The sequence below is a fragment of the Balaenoptera ricei genome, chromosome X (genome assembly GCF_028023285.1).
Source record: "Balaenoptera ricei isolate mBalRic1 chromosome X, mBalRic1.hap2, whole genome shotgun sequence".
NCBI lineage: Eukaryota > Metazoa > Chordata > Mammalia > Artiodactyla > Balaenopteridae > Balaenoptera > Balaenoptera ricei.
Window position 1 is genome coordinate 96,134,549 of NC_082660.1, and position 23,265 is coordinate 96,157,813.

At 37.3% G+C, this 23,265-nt stretch overlaps 1 protein-coding gene across 1 annotated transcript in view; it reads left to right on the forward strand.

Annotated features, from left to right (window-relative positions):
- Window positions 1-9,554, forward strand: part of PWWP3B (PWWP domain containing 3B) — a 96,556-nt gene extending 87,002 nt beyond the window's left edge. Inside the window, exon 5 of the transcript XR_009500247.1 lies at window positions 8,683-9,554. The gene's annotated coding sequence lies outside the window, so the exon portion shown is untranslated. The remainder of the gene's footprint in view (window positions 1-8,682) is intronic.
- The last annotated feature ends 13,711 nt before the right edge of the window (window positions 9,555-23,265 follow it).

Below are 23,265 nucleotides of genomic sequence, written 5' to 3' on the forward strand. Positions count from 1 at the left end.
CAGATGGCTTTATGGATTGGAGCTAGCAGTATTCCCAAAGGTGGAATATGCATCTTCCAAAATTCAAAAAACCCAACCAGGTGCTGTGTATCTTGCTTATTTCCAGAGGAAGACAATGAGAGCATTTTATCTTTAGTTACCTATGGAATGTCTCAGTGGCTCCCGCCCATGTTATTCCTATGAATTTCACCATTTGGAAAGGCCCTTGGATCTTTGCTGGATTTATCAACCAGGCTTTGTTAGTCATATGTGTTACCATTGTATTTAAGTGAGCTGTATCTTGCTCTTCAATTTCTGATATTATCATGACATCCTCAATGCAATGTGTTATTGCACTCAATACCTCCATCAAGTCCAAATCCCTCCTAATCAAATTATGACAGTAAGCTGGTGATTTCAAATAATCCTGTGGCAATACAGTAAACTGTAAATTGAGATCCTTTTCACATAAAGAAAAATTGTAATTGACTCGTTTCCATGATTACCATCAAGAAAAAAAAGTATTTTCAAAATCAATCACTGAGTAGTCACCTTTTTAACTTGCTTTTTTTTTCACTTTTTTGGACTGATGATGCTAAATGAGATACATTATTCAAGCCTTAATAGTCTAATATTTGTCTCCAGGTGCCACCTGCCTGTTCACTGGCTACACAGGGCTATTTACAGAGAATTTGTTGGTCATAGCACTCCAGATTCTAACATGTAATTAATTAAAGCAGTAGTCTGTTTTTCTCCACCAAATATTCTACACTGTTTCAAATTAACAACATGTGTGGGCTTAGGAAATTCTGTAGGTTCTCATTTAGCACGTCCAATTAATACTGGCCAAGGGGTGAACTTACATTCCTTCTGTTTTCCCATACAAGACAGATAAAGTGTTCCCCAGCAGACATATATCCTTCTCAATAATATAATACATGCAGGAAAAGGAAATGCAGCCACTTCACATAAAGTCCATTCAAACATTTAATTTTCATCCAAACATTGACCTTAATCCCATCAACCATTGTATCCTCATATCCTCCCATTATAATAGTGTCAACCTCATCAGTGCTACTTTATTCATCCCATTCCTTAACAACTATTTTAAAGATTTCCACTTTGCTGGAGTGAGTCCCTGGTCTATCCCCTTTTCTTTCTCTGTTCTCTTGTGAAACACTAATTTTCTTAGCATCTGTGAGACCCATAGGGGGAAGCTGAGATAACAAATCTGATACAGCTTCTTGGATCATTGCTTGATTTTGCAACAACAATGTTACATGAGGTAAAAATGCAAAAGAGTCTTCCTCAATCAAAGCATCTACCATGACCTGGGTAAGAGGTATATTAAATGGTTGAACCTCCTGATCATTGTAAAGCCAATCCAGCATAGATTGCATATGTATCATATCAACTGCTTCATCTTGAGAGCTCCACTTGGCTTTTAAAGGAGGGGAAAAGGCATTCCCCTTCTCAGGGTAAACAAACTTTATAGTGGCTTTTATCCAGTCCATAGGGCTAGCTGTCCCCTCAGGAAGAAATTGCTGTGTGTTTGGATAATGTAGAGCCATCTGTTCAATAGTAAGCAATGAGTCCTGCATTAATCCAAATATACTCACCAGTTCTGCAACATTCAACACCAAGGAGACTGTTCCTAGGTTAGTAACTATCACGGTCCATTTTTCAGGAAGCTGATGATATTCATCCTCAGAAGGAGAAAACTCTTTAACACCATACCCACTTGTTTCAGTAGTTTCTCATGTTTGCTCCTCTCTGCTACGTGTAATATCTTCTTTGTGACTAGAGGTCAAAGAGGTGCTATCTGTCGTTTCAGCACAATTTTTCCCTCTGGTAGCAGCTCTAGGGCTAGTAATTGTAGCTCAGACTGGCTGGTATCTGAGCTTGGTGCAGTGTTAGGATCCACCCCAACACTCTCCTTTACTTTCATTTTATCCATTACAGATAAAAATAACCAAAAGGTTCTATATTTAGCTTGTTTCTCATTATTTTTCATTTCCTTATGTATTCAGGGGCTGACCGAAACACAGCTGCTGTCTCATACAATGGGTGACTCAGTAGCCCTTCAAGCATCAAAGATTTGTCATCCATCACCGCCTCATTCTTCCTTTTCCCAAATAATGTGATTACCATGTTTCAGTGAGTTAGGGTCATATGATTTACCATCAAAATCATAGCCTTGCATCACAACTAAGTGGTTCACACTTGACTCACAATTCTAAAACTGAATGAATGAATGATTGAGATAGAGCAGAGAATATGTTAGGATGTGAACACTGAGATGACTTTAATAAGGAAGCAGAGTCTGAGTAATATGGAAAAGTGAAATTTTCCTTCCACTAAGGTTTCCAATTGACTCTTATAGACTACTTCTTCCAAAAAACAGCATAAAAAAGCACCATTGGTAAAGAGATGATTTTAACATATTAATTGAGGTATAATTAATACAGCATAACATTAACTGATTTTACATTTATAATTCAATGATTTTGTATCAGAGTTACATATTTATGCAACCATCACCACAATCTATACATTCTATTTGGTTTTAGAACATTTCTGATACCTAAAAAAATCCTCTGGTCCCATTTGAGGCAATTCCCAATCCCAACCCCCGACCAAGACCCAGGCAACCACTAATATGTTTTCTGTCTCCATGGATTTGCTTTTTCAGGATACATCATATAAATTGAAACATACAATACACGACATTTTGTAACTAGTGTCTTTCACTTAGAATAATGTTTCCAAAGTTCATGCACATTGTAGCATTCATTTATCACTACTACCTTCTTTTTCTTTTTTTTTTAATTTATTTTTATTTATTTATTTTTGGCTGTGTTGAGTCTTCGTTTCTGTGCAAGGGCTTTCTCTAGTTGCAGCAAGTGGGGGCCACTCTTCATCGTGGTGCGCAGGCCTCTCACTATCGTGGCCTCTCTTGTTGTGGAGCACAGGCTCCAGATGCGCAGGCTCAGTAGTTGTGGCTCATGGGCCTAGTTGCTCTGCGGCATGTGGTATCTTCCCAGACCAGGGCTCGAACCCGTGTCCCCTGCATTAGCAGGCAGATTCTCAACCACTGCGCCACCAGGGAAGCCCCACTACTACCTTCTTTTCATCACTGAATAATATTCCACTATACAAATATACCACATTTTCTTTACCCATCCATCGGTTGATGGACATGGGTTTTTAACTTTACTCCTAAGTAACTTATCTTACCGGACATATAATGTATCTTTTAATTGCATTACTGTATTGTTCATTGCTAACGTAAAGAAACACAGGTGATTTTTATATATTGATCTTATATCCTGCAACCTTGCTGAACCAATTTATTAGCTCTTTTTAAAATTTTATTTTGTATTGGAATAGAGTTGATTAACAATGTTGTGTTAGTTTCAGGTGTACAGCAAAGTGATTCAGTTATATATATACATGTATCTATTCTTTTTCAGGTTCTTTTCCCATTTAGGTTATTACAGAATATTGAGCAGGGTTCCCTGTGCTATACAGTAGGTCCTTGTTTGTTATCTATTTTAAATATAGCAGTGTGTACATACCAATCCCAAACCCCCAATCTATCCCTCCCCTCACACTTCCCCCCGGTAACCATAAGTTTCTTCTGTAAGTCTGTGAATCTGTTTCTGTTTTGTAAATAAGTTCATTTGTATCATTTTTTTTAGATTCCGCATATAAGTGATATCATATGATATTTGTCGTTCTCTATCTGAATTTACCAAATTCATTGATGAGCTCTAGTAGTCTTCTGGTAGCATCTTTAGGATTTTCTATGTATAGTATCATGTCTTTGTATTTTTCTATGTATAGTATCAAAAAGAAGTATCAGTTTTACTTCTTTTCCAATTTGGATTCCCTTTATTTTTTTTCTTCTCTGATTGCCATGGCTAGGACTTCCAAAACTATGTTGAATAGAAGTGGTGAGAGTGGACATCCTTGTCCTAATCTTAAAGGAAATGCTTTCAGCTTTTCACCATTGAGTATGATGTTAGCTCTAGTTTTGTCATATGTGACCTTTATTATGTTGAGGTATGTTTCCTCTGTGCCCACTTTCTGGAGAGTTTTTATCATAATGGGTGTTGAATTTTGTGAAAAGGTTTTTCTGCATCTATTGAGATGAGCATATGGTTTTTATTCTTCAGTTTGTTGATGTGGTGTATCACACTGATTGATTTGCGGATATTGAAAAATCCTTGCATCCCTGGGATAAATCCCACTTGATCATGGTGTATGATCCTTTTAATGTATTGTTGGATTCCGTTTGCTAGTATTTTGTTGAGGATTTTTGCTTCTATGTTCACCAGTGATATTGGCCTGTAATTTTCTTTTTTTGTGGTATCTTTGTCTGGTTTTGGTATCAGGATGATGGTGGCCTCGTAGAATGAGTTTGGAAGTGTTCCTTCCTCTGAGATTTTATAGAAGAATTTCAGAAAGATAGGGGTTAACTATTCTCTAAATATTTGATAGAATTAGCCTGTAAAGCCATCTGGTCCTGGACTTTTGTTTGTAGGAAAATTTTTAATCACAGTTTCAATTTCAGTACTTGTGATTGGTCTGTTCATATTTTCTATTTCTTCCTGGTTCAGTCTTGGGAGATTGTAACTTTCTAAGAATTTGTCCGTTTCTTTTGGGTTGTCCATTTTATTGGCATATAGTTGCTTGTAGTAGTGTCTTATGATCCTTTGTATTTCTGTGGTGTCCATTGTAACATCTCTTTTTTCATTTCTAATTTTATTGATTTGAGCCTTCTCCCTCTTTTTCTTGTTGAGTTTATCATTTTTGTTTATCTTTTCAAAGAACCAGGTTTTAGTTTCATCGATCTTTTCTATTGTTTTGTTCATCTCTATTTCATTTATTTCTGCTCTGATCTTTATGATTTCTTTCCTTCTACTAACTTTGATTTTGTTTGTTCTTCTTCCTCTAGTTGCTTTAGGTGTAAAGTTAGGTTGTTTATTTGAGATATTTCTTATTTCTTGAGGTAGGATTTTATTGCTATAAACTTCCCTCTTAGAACTGCTTTTGCTTAGTCCCATAGGTTTTGGATTGTCATGCTTTTGTTTTCATTTGTCTCTATGTATTTTTTGATTTCTTCTTTGATATCTTCAGTGATCCATTGGTTGTTTAGTAGCATATTGTTTATCCTCTATGTCTTTGTGTTTTTTACAGTTTTTTTTCTTGTAGTTGATTTCTAATCTCATAGCATTGTGATCAGAAAAGATGCTTGATATAATTTCAATTTTCTTAAATTTACCGAGGCTCACTTTGTGGCCCAGCATGTGATCAGTCCTGGAGAATGTTCCATGTGCACTTGAGAAGAATGTGTATTCTGCTGCTTTTGGATGGAATGCTCTATAAATATTAATTAAGTCCATCTGGTCTAATGTGTCATTTAAGGCCTGTGTTTCCTTATTGCTTTTTGTCTGGATTATCTGTCCATTGATGAAAGTGGGGTGTTGAAGTCCCCCACTATTATTGTGTTACCATCAATTTCTCCTTTTTTGGTTGTTTGTATTTGCCTTATAAATTGAGGTGCTTCTATGTTGGGTGCGTATGTATTTACAATTGCTATATCTTCTTGGATTGATCCCTTGATCATTATGTAGTGTCCTTCTTTGTCTCTTGTAACAGTCTTTATTTTAAAGTCTATTTTGTCTGATATGAGCATTGCTACTCCAGCTTTCTTTTGATTTCCATTTGCATAGAATACATTTTTCCATGCCCTCACTTTCAGTCTGTATGTGTCCCTTGATCTGAAGTGGGTCTCATGTAGACAGCATATATACAGGTCTTGTTTTTGTATCCATTCAGCCAGTCTATGTCTTTTGGTTGGAGCATTTAATCCATTTATGTTAAAGGTAATTATCAATATGAATGTTCTTATTGCCATTTTGTTAATTGTTTTGGATTTGTTTTTGTAGGTGTTTTTTTCTTCTCTTCCTCTTTTGCTCTCTTTTCTTGTGATTTGATGACTAACCTTAGTGTTTTGTTTGGATTCCTTTTTCTTTTGTGTGTGTGTATCTATTGTAGATTTTTGGTTTGCAGCTACTATGAGGTTTTGATATAGCAGTCTATATATAAACAAGATTGTTTTAAGTTGCTGGTGTTTTAATTTCATGCATTTCCAGTACCCTGCATTAGTGCTCTCCGCTTCTCACAATTGTTGGTTTTGATATCATATTTGTGTGTGGATGATTTCCTACATTTACTATATGTTTGCCTTTACTGGTGAGCTTTTCCATTCGTAATTTTCGTGTTTCTAGTTGTGGCCTTTCTTTTCTAGAGAAGTTCCTTTAGCATTTGTTGCAAAGCTGGTCTGGGGGTGGTAAATTCTCTTAGCTTTTGCTTGTCTGTACAGCTTTTGATTTCTCCATTGAATCTGAATGAGAGCCTTGCTGGGTAGAGTACTCTTGGTTGTAGGTTCTTCCCTTTCATCACTTTAAGCATATCATGCCACTCCCTTCTGCAGAGTTTCTGCTGAGAAATCAGCTGATAACCTTATGGGAGTTCCCTTGTACATTATTTGTTGCTTTTCCCTTGTTGCTTTTAATATTTTTCTTTGTCTTTAATTTTTGTCAATTTGATTACTATGTGTTTCAATGTGTTCCTCCTTGGGTTTATCCTGCCTCGGACTCTGTGCAATTCCTGGACTTAAATGACTGTTTCCCATGTTAGGGAAGTTTTCAGCTATTATGTCTTTGAATATTTTCTCAGGTCCTTTCTCTATCTCTTCTCCTTCTGGGATGCCTATAATGCAAATGTTGTTGCATTTAATGTTGTCCCAGAGGTCTCTTAGACTGTCCTCATTTCTTTTCATTCTTTTATCTTTATTCTGTTCCACAGCAGTGGTTTCCACCATTCTGTCTTCCAGGTCACTTATCTGTTCTTCTGCCTCAGTTATTGTGCTATTGATTCCTTCTAGTGTATTTCTCATTTCAGTTATTGTACTGTTCATCTCTGTTTGTTCTTTAGCTCTTCTAGGTCTTTGTTAAGCATTTACTGTATCTTCTCAATTTGTGCCTCCATTCTTTTTCTGAGATCGTGGATCATCTTTACTATCATTACTCTGAATTCTTTTTCAGGTAGATTGCCTTTCTCCACTTCACTTAGTTGTTCTTCTGGGGTTTTATCTTGTTCCTTCACCTGGGACATATTCCTCTGCCATCTCATTTTGTCTAACTTTCTGTGACTGTGGTTTCCATTCCGCAGGCTGCAGGGTTGTAGTTCTTCTTGTTTCTGATGTCTGCTCCCTCGTGGATGTGGCTGTCCAAGAGGCTTGTGCAGGCTTCCTGGTGAGAGGGACTGGTACCCACCCACTGGTGGGTGGAGATGGGTCTTGTCCCTCTGGTAGGCAGGGCCGTGTATGGGGGTGTTTATTATCAGGCAGCTGTTTATTCAGGAATACTTTATTTAATTATTTATTTATTATAAATTTATTTATTTATTTTTGGCTGCATTGGGTCTTCGTTGTTGTGTGTGGGTTTTCTCTAGTTGCAGTGAGCGGGGGCTACTCTTTGTTGCAGTGCATGGGCTTCTCATTGCAGTGGCTTCTCTTGTTGCGGAACACGGGCTCTAGGCACACGGGCTTCAGGAGTTGTGGCACGCAGCCTCAATAGTTGTGGCTCGCAGGCTCTAGAGCACAGGCTCAGTAGTTGTGGTGCATGGGCTTAGTTGCTCCTCAGCATGTGGGATCTTCCCAGGCCAGGGATCGAATCCATGTCCTCTGCATTGGCAGGTGGATTCTTAACCATTGCACCACCAGGGAAGTCCTATTCAGGAAGACTTAAGCAGCCTGTCTGCTGATGAGTGGCACTGTGTTCCCTCCCTGTTGGTTGTTTGGCCTGAGGCGTCCCAGCACTGGAGCCTACAGGATTTTGGGTGGGGCCAGGTCTTGGTGAGAAAATGGCAGCCTCCTAGAGGGCTCACACCAATGAGCAATCTCCAGAGATGCTGCTGCCAGTGTCCCTGTCCCCATAGTGAGCCACAGCTGCCCATGCCTCCGCAGGAGACCCTCCAGTACTAGGCAGGTAGGCCTGTCCCAGTCACTTATGAGGTCACTGCTTTTATCCCCTGGGTCCTGGTGCACACAAGACACCGTGTGAGCCCTCCAAGAGTGGAATTTCTGTTTCCCCCAGTCCTGTGAAATTCATGTGTTCATACCCTACTGGCCTTCAAAGCCAGACTCTCTGGGGGCTCCTTCTCCCATTGCCAGACCCCTAGGCTGGGGAGCCAAATGTGGGGCTCAGAACTTTCACCCCTGTGGGAGAACTTCTGTTGTATAATTATTTTCCAGTTTGTGGGCCACTACCCAGTGTGTATAGGAATTGATTTTATTGAGATTGTGCCCCCTCCTACCATCTCACTGTGGCTTCTTCTTTGTCTTTGGATGTAGGTTCCAGTGGTTTTTTTGTTGGTGGTTGTTCAGCAGTTAGTTGTGATCTTGGTGTTTCTGTAAGAATGGGTGAGGTCATCATCCTTTTACTCTGCCATCTTGCCTCCTCCCAACATCACACTTAATAGTGAGGAACTAGAAGCTTCCCCAGTAAGATCAGGTACAAGACAAGGATGTCGCCTTTTACACTCCTTTTCAATATTATACTGAAGTAGTAGCTCGCACACTTTTCTGAATCAGTTTCTTAGTACAGCTCTCCTTCCTTTTTCTCTCTCCAGGTCACGGGTTCAGGTCCTCGAATATGTCGCTATGCCTCAGAGCAGAGCGAAGAGACTCAGCTGTCCTTGTCATGGTCCAGCAGCTACGGCTTCAACTACAGCTCCAGCCTCATTCAATGACACCAAGAGAGATGATTTATTAGCTCTTATAATATTTTTGTGTGGATTCTTTGGGGAATGCTATATATAAGATTATGACTTTGGCAAATCAAAATAATTTTACTCCTTCTTTTCCGATTTTAAATTGTCTTTTTTTTTCTTTTTCTTGCCTAATTGCCTTAGCTAGAATATCCAGTACAATGCTGATTTAAAGTGCTAAGAGCAGACATCATGTCTGTTCCTGAACTTAGGGGGAAAGCTTTCAGTCTATCACCTTTAAGTATGATAATAGCTGTGGGGTTTTCATAGATGCCTTTAACAGATGAGGAAGTTCACTTTTATTTTTTTTAACATCTTTATTGGAGTATAATTTCTTTACAATGACATGTTCGTTTCTACTTTATAACAAAGTGAATCAGCTATACATATACATACATCCCCATATCTCCTCTCTCTTGTGTCTCCCTCCCACCCTCCCTATCTCACCCCTCTAGGTGGTCACAAAGCACCAAGCTGATCTCCCTGTGCTATGCGGCTGCTTCCCACTAGCTATCTATTTTACATTTGGTAGTGTATATATGTCCATGCCACTCTCTCACCCTGTCACATCTCACCCCTCCCCCTCCCCATATCCTCAAGTCCATTCTCTAGTAGGTCTGTGTCTTTATTCCCGTCTTGCCACTAGGTTCCTCATGACTTTTTTTTTTTCCTTAGATTCCATATATATGTGTTAGCATACTGTATTTGTTTTTCTCTTTCTGACTTACTTCACTCTGTATGACAGACTCTAACTCCATCCACTTCACTACAAATAATTCCATTTTGTTTCTTTTTATGGCTGAGTAATATTGCATTGTATATATATGCCACATCTTCTTTATCCATTCATCCGTTGATGGACACTTAGGTTGCTTCCATGTCCTGGCTATTGTAAATAGAGCTGCAATGAACATTTTGGTACATGACTCTTTTTGAATTATGGTTTTCTCAGGGTATATGCCCAGTAGTGGGATTGCTGGGTCATATGGTAGTTCTATTTTTAGTTTTTTAAGGAACCTCCATACTGTTCTCCATAGTGGCTGTATCAATTTACATTCCCACCAACAGTGCAAGAGGGTTCCCTTTTCTCCACACCCTCTCCAGCATTTATTGTTTCTAGATTTTTTGATGATGGCCATTCTGACCAGTGTGAGATGATATCTCATTGTAGTTTTGATTTGCATTTCTCTAATAGGAAGTTCCCTTTTATTCTTAGTTTGTTGAGTGTGTTTATTATAAAAAGATGTTGGATTTTATCAAATATTTTTTTCCATCTGTTGAGATAATTATGCAATTTTTATCTTTTATCAATATGGTAAATTACCACTTTATTTTTCACTGGGTGGTCAGGCTGTTGTTGCAGAATAGAACATGAGTGTGACTAAGGTTAAAAGGCAGATAAGTGTCATCTAGGGAAGAAACCAGTGCATGATTAAAGGTCACTGAGAACAGATAGCATGCATACCAGGCTCATGCAGTATAGTGTTTGCTTACAGCAAGAGGAGAGAGATAGTGTACAGAAGATCCAGTTCCTTGTAATATGTTGGTCCCCCATGGCCGGTGGAGCTGTTTTGCAGCCAACATGGGCAGTGTGACTGTATGCACCTCACTTTGTGCTATAGTGGAATGAATGCCTCCGTTGTGGGGTCTGAAATACAGAAAGCTGGGCCCTGACTGAGGGCCATTGACACAGTGCATAAGCAGAACAAAGGAGTATACATCAAGCCCAGAACAGGGAAAAATATTTCTTCACAAGGTGATAAGCTAGCACATGCTCTGTGGGCCCTTTATCTCCCAACAAGGAAATGTTCCATGCCCAAGGCCCATTCTTATACAGCAGATCAGGAGTCAACAGACTGTGCACAGTTGCTTTTCCCAGCAAGTATATTGATTGATTTTCAAGTTTTAATTTATGTTTCATCCCTGGAATAAGTTCCACATGGTCCTGGTAAACAGTCATTTGCATATGTTGCTGGATCAATATTGCTAATATTTTGCTGATAATTTTTGTAGGGGATTTTGATTCTTATTATAAACTTTGTCTTTAGTGTCAGGGTAATACTAGCCTCAGAGTATGAGTTAGGAAGTGTTTCTTCCTTATATAGTTTTTGGAAGTGTTTTTAAAAGGTCAGTGTTAAGTCTTCCTTAAATATAGGGTAGACCGGTGAAGACATCTGATTCTGGGCTTTTCCTTGTGATAAGTTTTTTGATTAGTAAGTCAATCTCTTGTTATAAGTCTATTCAGGTTTTCTATTGATTTTTGAGTCAATTCTGTTGTTTTGTATCTTTCCAGTAATTTTTACATTTCATGTAACTTATTTAATTTGTTGGCATATACTTGTTCATAGTACTCCCTTATAATCCCTTTTAATTTTGTAGCATCGGTAGTGTTAAAAAACAAAATTCAACTGAGTAAATTTTAAAGATCTTATTGGCTTTATTTAATGATTCATGAACCAGGCAACATCCAATCTAGCAGATAGAAAGGAGCTCCAAAGAGCTGTACAAAGTGAAAGACTTTTATAGGCAGAAGGGAGCAGGAATTAGGAGGTTATGCTAGCAAAATGTGGAAAGGTTGTGGCAAGGTCACTTTCCCTTAGAGGATGGCATGGGTCTATTAAGAAGATTACTTAACTAGTGCTGATCAGGTGATTCCTGACTGACTGGCTTAAGTTTACACTTCTGGGAGAGTCAAAACTGTAATTAAGTTAAGTCTCAGTTTGATGACCTGGAGCTTAGCATAAGTGATTCCATTTTGGACCTATTGTCTTGTTTTAACAATTGTAATGTCACCTCACTCATTCCTGATATTTTTAATTTAAATCTTCTCAGTTTTTCCCTTGGTCAATCTAGATAAATGTTTGTAGTATTTTTTTTATTTTTTTAAAGAAAAAAACGTTTGGTCATTGATTCACTCTATTATTTTTCTTTACTTTTTATTGAAGTATAGTTGTATCCTGCAACTTTGTTGAATTCATTTATTAGTTCTAATAGTTTTTTGGTGGAGATGTTGGTGGGAACAGAGTCGAAGTTGGTTCTGTTCCATTTAACTGTGTGTTTTTCCCTCTTTCTGCACTGGAACCCTTGCTCCAGAGGGGTTTAGTGTTCAAGCAACTGGGGCCTTTGCACAGACAAAGGTCTGATGCACTGCCTGTGCAGGTTCCCCTGATTCTACTCAGACACAGCCTTGGGCGCAAGTCCCCTCCCTTTTTCCTTCATAGCCAACTACTGCTCCCAGCCTCTGCCCCAACCCACACCGCCACCCTGTGGTGAAACCACTGGTCAGGGCAGGCAGTGCCTGCATGGACTCAGCATGTATCAGGGGCGACCTGTGGTGGAGTGGCTGCTGTCAGAGATCTGGGCTGCTTCTGAGGCGCTGTTTGAGTAACGGCTAACAATAGCCACTACCGCCCAACTCAGGCTCTGCCCAGGGACCAGGTTGCCTCTGCATCCCACAGTAGAGTCTTGTCCCCAGTCATGGCTGCCCCAAATCCAGTGCCATGCTGTGATGTGGAGCGAGCAGAGCGTTTGCTTGCTTAGGCTGGGGCTTGTGGCGAGGTGGTCACAAGACAGCTGGCAGCAGCTAGGGCAGAACACTCTGCACCCTGCCTGGGGGTAAGCCGGTGCACATGCACTCTTCACCAGCAGAGTCCAGGCTTCCCACAACCTTCTATCTGTCGCAGCAGTCTTCCAACCAGTCAAGGGGGTTTGTCTCCTCCGTGTAGAAATCCAGGACTGGGGTGCCCAGTTTTTGGCTCAAGCCACTCACTTCCTAGGGTGCGTGTCTGCCCATGTAATCATCCTTTTCCTCTGAGTCCCTTCCCAGGGGCATACGTTCCGACGCAATCACTTCTCTTCTTTTTCTACTTGATTATGTGTGTATCTTTCTTACAGCCTTGGTTGTACAAGTGTTTCTGCCAGTTTCCAGTTAGTTTTCAGTGAGAATTGTTCCACCTGTAGATGTATTTTTGGTATGTTCATGGGGAGAGATGACCTCCACATCCTCTTACTCCACCATCTTGCTGAATGTCTCTCATATTATTATGAATTCCTACTTTCATACCCTCCTATGGGCAAGAATTTCCAAATCCCTATTACTGTAAGGAATTACTAAATGATATTTTTGATTAAAAACACATAGCTCATTTCATACTATGTGTCAAGACCTCCATTATGACTTCCAGGTGAGTGAAGCAGGTGTGTAATTGTCTCATCTCCTATTGAGAGTCCTCACTGGTGCTCAATACACACAGTGTCCCTTTATCATAAGGAGATATTTATAGGGCTATTTACTGCATTTTCTTCTGAAATAACAAGAAAATATCCCTTCATAAAATGTAGGTGTCTATCAAAGTGTGAAAGAACAAATAATCTATGGTCTACCCAGAAAATGGAATATTATGCATCAATTAGAAAGAATGAGGCTGATACAAATACAATAAATAGAAAGAAAAATCAAATAAAAATTAGTTTACAAACCAATAAGTATTAAATTGTATCCTTTGCTCAAAACTGAAAAATATATTTTTCCTTGTAATATGCAAGGACATGTATTAATAAATGCACATAATAAAGGTTGTCAAATATATCCCATAGTCTGATGATAGAGTAACATATGAAATTAAGAAGAATGAAGATGGTGACAGGTCGTGAAACAGGACTGTAGTATTCTTATAACATTTGAAATTTTTAAAAGAAGAGTGTCTTTATGATTCAGATATGCAGCTGAATATTTCCTTTTAAAAGCCTCTAAAGAGAAGGAAAATATAGAAAGAAAGCACATGTGAACAACCACAAAGCAAATATAATAAAGCCTATACAAGAAATAGTAGAATTCATGATAAATAGCTTTCAAAGGAAGGCATATTTTACTCTAATGAAAGTAACTAGTCATCATAAACATTTAAGCGCATGACAACATAATTTTGGAATTTATAAATAAAAGTAGGGTAGAACTATATGGGAAATAAACAAATCCAAATGGAAATTCCACAAGTAAAAGGAGCACTTATTGAAATTAAGAAATGAGTTAGAGAATTACTTCTGGAATGGTGGAGTAAGGACCTCTGAAAATCTGATCCTTCATAAATGCAATGAGAAGACTGGAAAAAAATTGTCAAAATCAACTTTCCAGAACTCGAGAAATTAATGAAAATCTTTCAATCATCCAAGGAGTATTTTTTTTTTAAATGACCACCTTCTTCTATGAACAATAAGCTTTGTGGCATTTTAATTTGGCTTATTCTGAACCCCTTTACCCTAGGTCTGTCATAGTATTGAAAACCAACAGTTCTGTAATTATGTAACCTGTGAAACCTGCATCCTGGCAGCCAGTGGAGAGGCAGAAAAGATTTAGAGCTCCCCAACAATCTCATTCTCAGAGGTCTGTCAATATTTGACCTGTCTGGCAGCTCTCTAAAAACCTCAATTCTCAGACATGACTTCATTTGTTCTCACTTAGAGTCTGTTTTGGGTGAACTGGCATATCCTCAGGGCATTTGAAAAAATATTTAGCAACAACTGTTTAACACTTCAGCTTCCAGATGTGGTGCTACTGTTTAGAACTAACAAGAAGCTATTCAAAAACTTAAAATGAAAAACTGGGAAGGAAATGTCCATAGGATGCTTTGAAAAGCTGCAACATATAACTGAGATCTAGAAGACCATGAGCATGTGTAAAACTGTGTGCATGCTCAGAATATACTTGAGAAGGCCTAAGTCTCACCTCTGGCTGACAATGAGGCTCTGCACAAGCAGAAACTGAAGGGGTAGGCAAAGTTGTATACTGCCTACCTGAACATTGAAAACATCCCAAAACATACATCCAAAGCACCTAGATAAAGGTTGGAAGATTTATAGGTTCAAGGTATTTAATAAAAATATCTTTCCAGTCATTAGCTGATCACTAAGCTATTAGAGAAGTGAATTCAGTGGCCACAGATGACAAAGTACCCAGGCTTTAATGAATTATTTGGGCAAAGTGACTATATAATCAAACAAAAATAACAATAGGAACAAACAGCAATCAATCTGGGGAAGGAGGCATAATATGATTTCTGGAGTTGCCACAATGTATTATTTTAAAGGTCTATCTTAAAGAAAAAAGTAACAATAAAAACAACAAAACTATATAAAACATGCAAAGAACCAAGAAAGTATGGCTCATGAAAAAAGAAAACAACAGTCAATAGAAACCATTCTTGATGAAGCCTTGACATTGGACTTAACAAATAAAGACTTTAAATCAACTGTTATAAATATATTCAAATAACTAAAGGAAAACATGTCTACATAATTAAAATTAAATATGAGAAAAGTATCTCACCAAATATAGACTATCAATGAAGAGATATTATTTTTTAAAAAAGAATAAGAAGAAAATAGAAATTCTGAAGTTGAAAGTACAGTAATTGAAATAAAAATTTCCCATTGGAGCTCAATAGATGATTTGAACTAACAAAATAATCAGTTAATATGAAGGTAGGTCAATTAAGATTATCCAAACTGAGGAACAGAAAAGAAAAAAATGAAGAAAATTGAACAGAGTCAGAGACCTATGGAAGAAGAATCAAGCATATCGACATAAACATAATGGGAGCCTCAGAAATAAAGGAAATGGAGGAATGGGCAGAAAGAATATATGAAGAAATTATCACTAAAACTTCCCAAAATAGTTGAAAAAATTAATCTACACATTCAAGAAATTCAATAGCATCCAAGTAGGATGCACTCAGAGAAAGACACAGCTAGGCACAGTATAATCAAACTTTCAAAGCCCAAGACAAAGAGAAAATCTTGAAAGCAACTCATCACATATAAGAGATATTTCCAGGACTTCCCTGGTGGCACAGTGGTTAAGAATCCACCTGCCAATGCAGGGGACATGGGTTTGAGTCCTGGTCCAGGAAGATCCCACATGCTGCAGAGCAACTAAGCCTGTGAGCCACAACAACTGAGCCTGTGTGCCACAACTACTGAAGCCCGCGTGCCTAGAGCCCATGCTCTGCAACAAGAGAAGACACCACAATAAGAAGCTCACGCACCGCAACAAAGAGTAGCCTCTGCTCGCCGCAACTAGAGAAAGCCCATGCACAGCAATGAAGATCCAATGCAGCCAAAATTTAATTAATTAATTAATTTTTTTAAAAAAGAGAGATAATTCCTTCTCATCAGCAACCAGGAAGACCCAGAGGCAGTGTGATGATGTATTGAAAGAAAAGGACTGTCAATGAAGAATGATATACCTACAAAAACTACCCTTCAAAATTGAAAAAGAATTAAGACTTTCACAGATAAACAAAAACTTAGAGAGTCTGTCACTAGCAGACCTGTCCCACAAGCAATATTAAAGGGAATCTTTCAAGCTGAAATGAGAGGACACTAAACAATAATACTAATTATTGAGTTAAAAAGCACCAATAAATGTAACTAGATAAGTAAATATAAAGACAGGGGATATGGAGATTTTTGTTTGTTTCTCTTTTTTTTCTCATATGATTCAACGGACACCTATAGAAAAAAATAATGAAAGTGCATTGATGAGTTAATAATATGTACAGACATAATTTGTATGACAATAATAGTCTTAAGAAAGAAGGAGGAAATGCTAATAGTTACAAAGCTTTTGTTTACTATTGGAATTAACTTGGTATTACTCCATCTTAGAATGTTTTAGCTAAAATGTTAATTATGATCCCTAAGGCAGCCATTAAGATAGTAAATGAAAAATACAGTAAAATTGGCAATAAGGCAATTAAATTGTATAATAAAAATATCTGTTTACCAAACAAGGAAACAATAAATGAATAAAGAAACAAAAGACATAAAACATAAGGAAAAAAAATAACCAAATGGTAAACATATCCTGTCTTATCATTAATTACATTTAATATAAATGGACTAAATGTTCCAACGAAAAGTTAGATATTTGCAGAGTAGATGTAAAAAGCCATAATCCAGTGATATGCTACCTACAAGGTATGTCCTTTAGATTCAAAATAAGTTAAAAGTAAAAGGATTGAAAAATATATAATCATTAATAATGATTAAAGGGCCAATTCAGAGAAAAGACTTAACAAGTATAAATATAAATGCACCTAACAAGAGAGTGCCAAAATCCATGAAACAATAACTGACACAACTTAAAGGCGAAATACACACTACAACAATAATAGTTGGAGACTTCAACAACCCATTTTCACAAATGAATAGAACAGGTGGGCAGAAGAGCAACCAGAAAATAGGAGACTTGAACAACACTATAAACCAGTTAGATCTAACAGACATCTATAAAACACTCTACTCAACAGCAGAATACGTATTTCCTCAAATGGACATGGAATATTCTCCAGGATAGACCTTATATTAGGCCATAAAATAAGCCTTAAAAAACTTTAAAGTTTTTCATTCATACAAAATATGTTTTCTGAACAACAGTACGCTAATACAGATGTTAAGAAAATGAGGTTGACCCCGAATAGCCAAAGCAATCTTGAGAAAGAACACTGGAGCTGGAGGAATTAGGCTCCCTGACTTCAGACTATATTATAAAGCTACAGTAATAAGACAGTATGGTACTGGCACAAAACAAAAATATATGTCAATGGAACAGGATAAAAAGCCCAGAGATAAACCCACGCACCTATGATCACCTAATCTACGACAAAGGAGACAAGAACATACAATGGAGAAAAGACAGTCTCTTCAATGAGTGGTGCTGGGAAAACTGGACAGCTTCATGTAAAAGAATGAAATTAGAACACTCCTTAACACCATACACAAAAATAAACTCAAAATGGATTAAAGACCTAAATGTAAGGCTGGACACTATAAAACTTAGAGGAAAACATAGGCAGAACACTCTTTGACATAAATCGCAGCAAGATCTTTCTTGATCCACCTCCTAGAGTAATGAAAATAAAAACGAAAATTAAAAAATGGGATCTAATTAAACTTAAAAGCTTTTGCACTAAAGGATACCATGAACAAGATGAAAAGACAACCCTCAGAATGGGAGAAAATATTTGCAAACAAAGCAACCTACCAGGGATTAATCTCCAAAATATACAAACAGCTCATGCAGCTCAATATCAAAAAAACAAATAACCCAATCAAAAAATGGGCAGAAGATCTAAATAGACATTTCTCCAAAGAAGACATACAAATGGCCAACAAACACATGAAAAGATTCTCAACATCACTAATTATTAGAGAAATGTAAATCAAAACTACAATGAGGTATCACCTCACACAAGTCAGAATGGCCATCATCAAAAAATCCACAAACAATAAATGCTGGAGAGGGTGTGGAGAAAAGGAGAGCCTCGTACACTGCTGGTGGGAATGTAAATTGGTACAGCCACTATGGAGAACAGTATGGACGTTCCTTAAAAAACTAAAAATTAGAACTACCATATGACCCAGCAATCCCACTCCTGGGCATATACCCAGAGAAAACCATAATTCAAAAACATACATACACCCCAGTGTTCATTGCAGCACTATTTACAATAGCCAGAACATGGAAGCAACCTAAATGTCCATCAACAGAGGAATGGAAAAAGAAGATGTAGTACATATATACAATGGAATATTTCTCAGCCATAAAAAAAGAACAAAATAATACCATTTGCAGCAACATGGTTGGACCTGGAGATTGTCATATTGAGTGAAGGAAGAAGACACAGAAAGGCAAATATCATATAATATCGCTTATATGTGGAACCTTAAAAAAAGGGTGCAAATGAACTTATTTACAAAACAGAAGTAGAGTCACAGATGTACAAACAAACTTATAGATACCAGGGGATAAGGGGGGCAGGGAGGGATAAATTGGGAGACTGGGACTGACATATACACACTACTATATACAAAATAGATGATTAATAAAAACCTGCTGTATAGCACAGGGAACTCTACTCAATACTCTGTAATGGCCTATATGGAAAAAGAATCTAAAAAAAGAGTGGATATATGTATATGTATAACTGATTCACTTTGCTGTACACCTGAAACTAACACAACATTGTAAATCAAATATACTCCAATAAAAATTTTTAAAAAGAAAATGAGGTTGAAGGGAGTATAAGTATTCATTCATATCCCTTTATAGAGAAGGAGTGTAAGATGATATCAAGTTGTATGATAAAGGCAAATTATAGAATGGCCTGTATTTAACAATCCCATTTTGAGGAAAAAAAAAAACACAGTGGAACTGATTTTAAAATGACAACACTCGTATATGTCCTCTCTACTTGTCTCTACTAAGTTTGGTGGAACTTTCTGGGTACTCAGAAAAGCTGAATACATATATTGTGGCTGAATTTGACGGATGACGAGTTCAATGCCACACTGAAATGCATGCTGAAGTTTTCACTTTGATACTTATCTCTAGTACGTGTGTGTGTGTGTGTGTGTGTGTGTGTGTGTGTGGTATGTGTGCTGTGCATGTGTATCTATATTTATATATACCTCTGTGTGTATATATACAGATATATATGTGTATAACTCTATCTCTTTATATATATGTGTATATATTCACGTGTGTGTTTACATGGATTTATACACATACAATTGTATTTACATATATACATGCCTATGTTTGTGTGCGTGTATGTATGTTTGTATAGAGACTGAGAGATCAGAGAATGGTATTTCATTTCTGGGCTTTTTTTGTTTTTTTGTTTTTAACATCTTTATTGGAGTATAATTGCTTTACAATGTTGTGTTAGTTCTGCTTTATAACAAAGTGAATCAGTTATACATATACATATGTCCCCATATCACTTCCCTCTTGCGTCTCCCTGCCTCCCATCCTCCCTATCCCACCCCTCTAGGTGGTCACAAAGCACCGAGCTGATCTCCCTGTGCAATGCGGCTGCTTCCCACTAGCTATCTATTTTACATTTGCTAGTGTATATATGGCCATGCCACTCTCTCACTTTGTCCCAGCTTACCCTTCCCCCTCCCCGTATCCTCAAGTCCATTCTCTAGTAGGTCAGCATCTTTATTCCAATCTTTCCCCTGGTTCTTCATGACCAATTTTTTTTTTATATTCCATATATATGTGTTAGCATATGGTATTTGTTTTTCTCTTTCTGACTGTTTTCCTCTAAGAGTTTGATGGTGTCTGACCTTACATTTAGGTCTTTAATCCATTTTGAGTTTATTTTTGTGTATGGTGTTAGGGAGTGTTCTAATTTCATTCTTTTACATGTAGCTGTCCAGTTTTCCCAGCACCACTTATTGAAGAGGCTGTCTTTTCTCCACTGTATACTCTTACCTCCTTTATCAAAGATAAGGTGACCATATATGCGTGGGTTTATCTCTGGACTTTCTATCCTGTTCCATTGATCTATATTTCTGTTTTTGTGCCAGTACCATACTGTCTTGATTACTGTAGCTTTGTAGTATAGTCTGAAGTCACAGAGCATGATTCTTCCAGCTCCGTTTTTCTTTCTCAAGATTGCTTTGGCTATTCGGGGTCTTTTGTGTTTCCATACAAATTGTGAAATTTTTGTTCTACTTCTGTGTAAAATGCTAGTGGTAGTTTGATCGGGATTGCATTGAATCTGTAGATTGCTTTGGGTAGTAGAGTCATTTTCACAATGTTGATTCTTCCAATCCAAGAACATGGTATATCTCCCCATCTATTTGTATCATCTTTAATTTCTTTCTTATAATTTTCTGCATACAGGTCTTTTGTCTCCTCAGGTAGGTTTATTCCTAGATATTTTATTCTTTTTGTTGCAATGGTAAATGGGAGTGTTTTCTTAATTTCACTTTCAGATTTTTCATCAATAGTGTATAGGAATGCAAGAGATTTCTGTGCATTAATTTTGTATCCTGTTACTTTACCAAATTCATTGATTAGCTCTAGTAGTTTTCTGGTAGCATCTTTAGGATTCTCTAAGTACAGTATCATGTCGTCTGCAAACAATGACAGCTTTACTTCTTCTTTTCCAATTTGGATTCCTTTTATTTCTTTTTCTTCTCTGATTGTTGTGGCTAAAACTTCCAAAACTATGTTGAATAATAGTGGTGAGAGTGGGCAACCTTGTCTTTTCCTATATTAGTGGAAATGGTTTCAGTTTTTCGCCATTGAGGATGATGTTGGCTGTGGTTTGTCATATATGGCTTTTATTATGTTGAGGAAAGTTCCCTCTATGCCTACTTTCTGGAGGGTTTTTATCATAAATGGGTGTTGAATTTTGTCAAAAGCTTTCTCTGCATCTATTAAGATGATCATATGGTTTTTCTCCTTCAATTTGTTAATATGGTGTATCACATTGATTGATTTGCGTATATTAAAGAATCCTTGCATTCCTGGTATAAACCCCACTGGATCATGGTGTATGATCCTTTTAATGTGCTGTTGGATTCTGTTTGCTAGGATTTTGTTGAGGATTTTTGCATCTATGTTGATCAGTGATATTGGCCTGTAGTTTTCTTTCTTTGTGACATCTTTGCCTGGTTTTGGTATCAGAGTGATGGTGGCCTTGTAGAATCAGTTTAGGAGTGTTCCTCCCTCTGCTATATTTTGGAAGACTTTGAGAAGGATAGGTGTTAGCTCTTCTCTAAATGTTTGATAGAATTCACCTGTGAAGCCATCTGGTCCTGGGCTTTTGTTTGTTGGAAGATATTTAATCACAGTTTCCATTTCAGTGCTTGTGATTGGTCTCTTCATATTTTCTATTTCTTCCTGGTTCAGTCTCGGCAGGTTGTGCATTTCTAAGAATCTGTCCATTTCTTTCAGGTTGTCCATTTTATTGGCATATAGTTGCTTGTAGTAATCTCTCATGATCCTTTGTATTTCTGCAGTGTCAGTTGTTACTTCTCCTTTTTCATTTCTAATTCTATTGATTTGAGTCTTCTCCCTTTTTCTCTTGATAAGTCTGGCTAATGGTTTATCAATTTTCTTTATCTTCTCAAAGAACCAGCTTTTAGTTTTATTGATCTTTGCTATCGTTTCCTTCATTTCTTTTTCATTTATCTCTGATCTGATCTTTATGGTTTCTTTCCTTCTGCTAACTTTGGGGATTTTTTGTTCTTCTTTCTCTAATTGCTTTAGGTGTAAGGTTAGGTTGTTTATTTGAGATGTTTCTTGTTTCTAAAGGTAGGATTGTATTGCTATAAACTTCCCTCTTAGAACTGCTTTTGCTGCATCCCATAGCTTTTGGGTCGTTGTGTTTTCATTGTCATTTGTTTCTAGGTATTTTCTTATTTCCTCTGTGATTTCTTCAGTGATCTCTTGGTTATTAAGTACTATGTTGTTTAGCCTCCATGTGTTTGTATTTCTTACAGATTTTTTTCCTGTAATTTATATCTACTCTCATAGCACTGTGGTCGGAAAAGATACTTGATACAATTTCAATTTTCTTAAATTTACCAAGACTTGATTTGTGACCCAAGATATGATCTATCCTGGAGAATGTTCCATGAGCACTTGAGAAGAATGTGTATTCTGTTGTTTTTGGATGGAATGTCCTATAAATATCAATTAAGTCCATCTTGTTTAATGTATCATTTAAAGCTTGTGTATCATTTAAAGCTTGTGTATCAATGTATCATTTAAAGCTTGAGTTTCCTTATTTATTTTCATTTTGGATCATCTGTCCATTGGTGAAAGTGGGGTGTTAAAGCCCCCTAGTATGATTGTGTTACTGTCGCTTCCCTTCTTATGGCTGTTAGTATTTGCCTTATGTATTGAGGTGCTCCTATGTTGGGTGCATAAATATTTACAATTGTTATATCTTCTTCATGGATCGATCCCTTCCCATAATCGACCATTATGTAGTGTCCTTCTTTGTCTCTTGTAATAGTCTTTGTTTTAAGGCCTATTTTGTCTGATATGAGAATTGCTACTCCAGCTTTCTTTTGATTTCCATTTGCATGGAATATCTTTTTCCATCCCCTCACTTTCAGTCTGTATGTGTCCCTAGGTCCGAAGTGGGTCTCTTGTAGACAGCATATATATAGGTCTTGTTTTTGTATCCATTCAGCCAGTCTATGTCTTTTGGTGGGAGCATTTAATCCATTTACATTTAAGGTAATTATCAATATGTATGTTCCTATTACCATTTTCTTAATTGTTTTGGGTTTATTATTGTAGGCCTTTTCCTTCTCTTCTGTTTCCTGCCTAGAGAAGTTCCTTTAGCATTTGCTCTAAAGCTGGTTTGGTGGTGCTGAATTCTCTTAGCTTTTGCTTGTCTGTAAAGGTTTTAATTTCTCCATCAAATCTTTTTTTTTTTTTAAACATCTTTATTGAAGTATAATTGCCTTACAATGGTGTGTTAGCTTCTGCTTTATAACAAAGTGAATCAGTTATACATATACAGTATGTTCCCATTTCTCTTCCCTCTTGCATCTCCCTCCCTCCCACCCTCCCCATCGCACCCCTCTAGGTGGTCACAAAGCACCGAGCTGATCTCCCTGTGCTATGCGGCT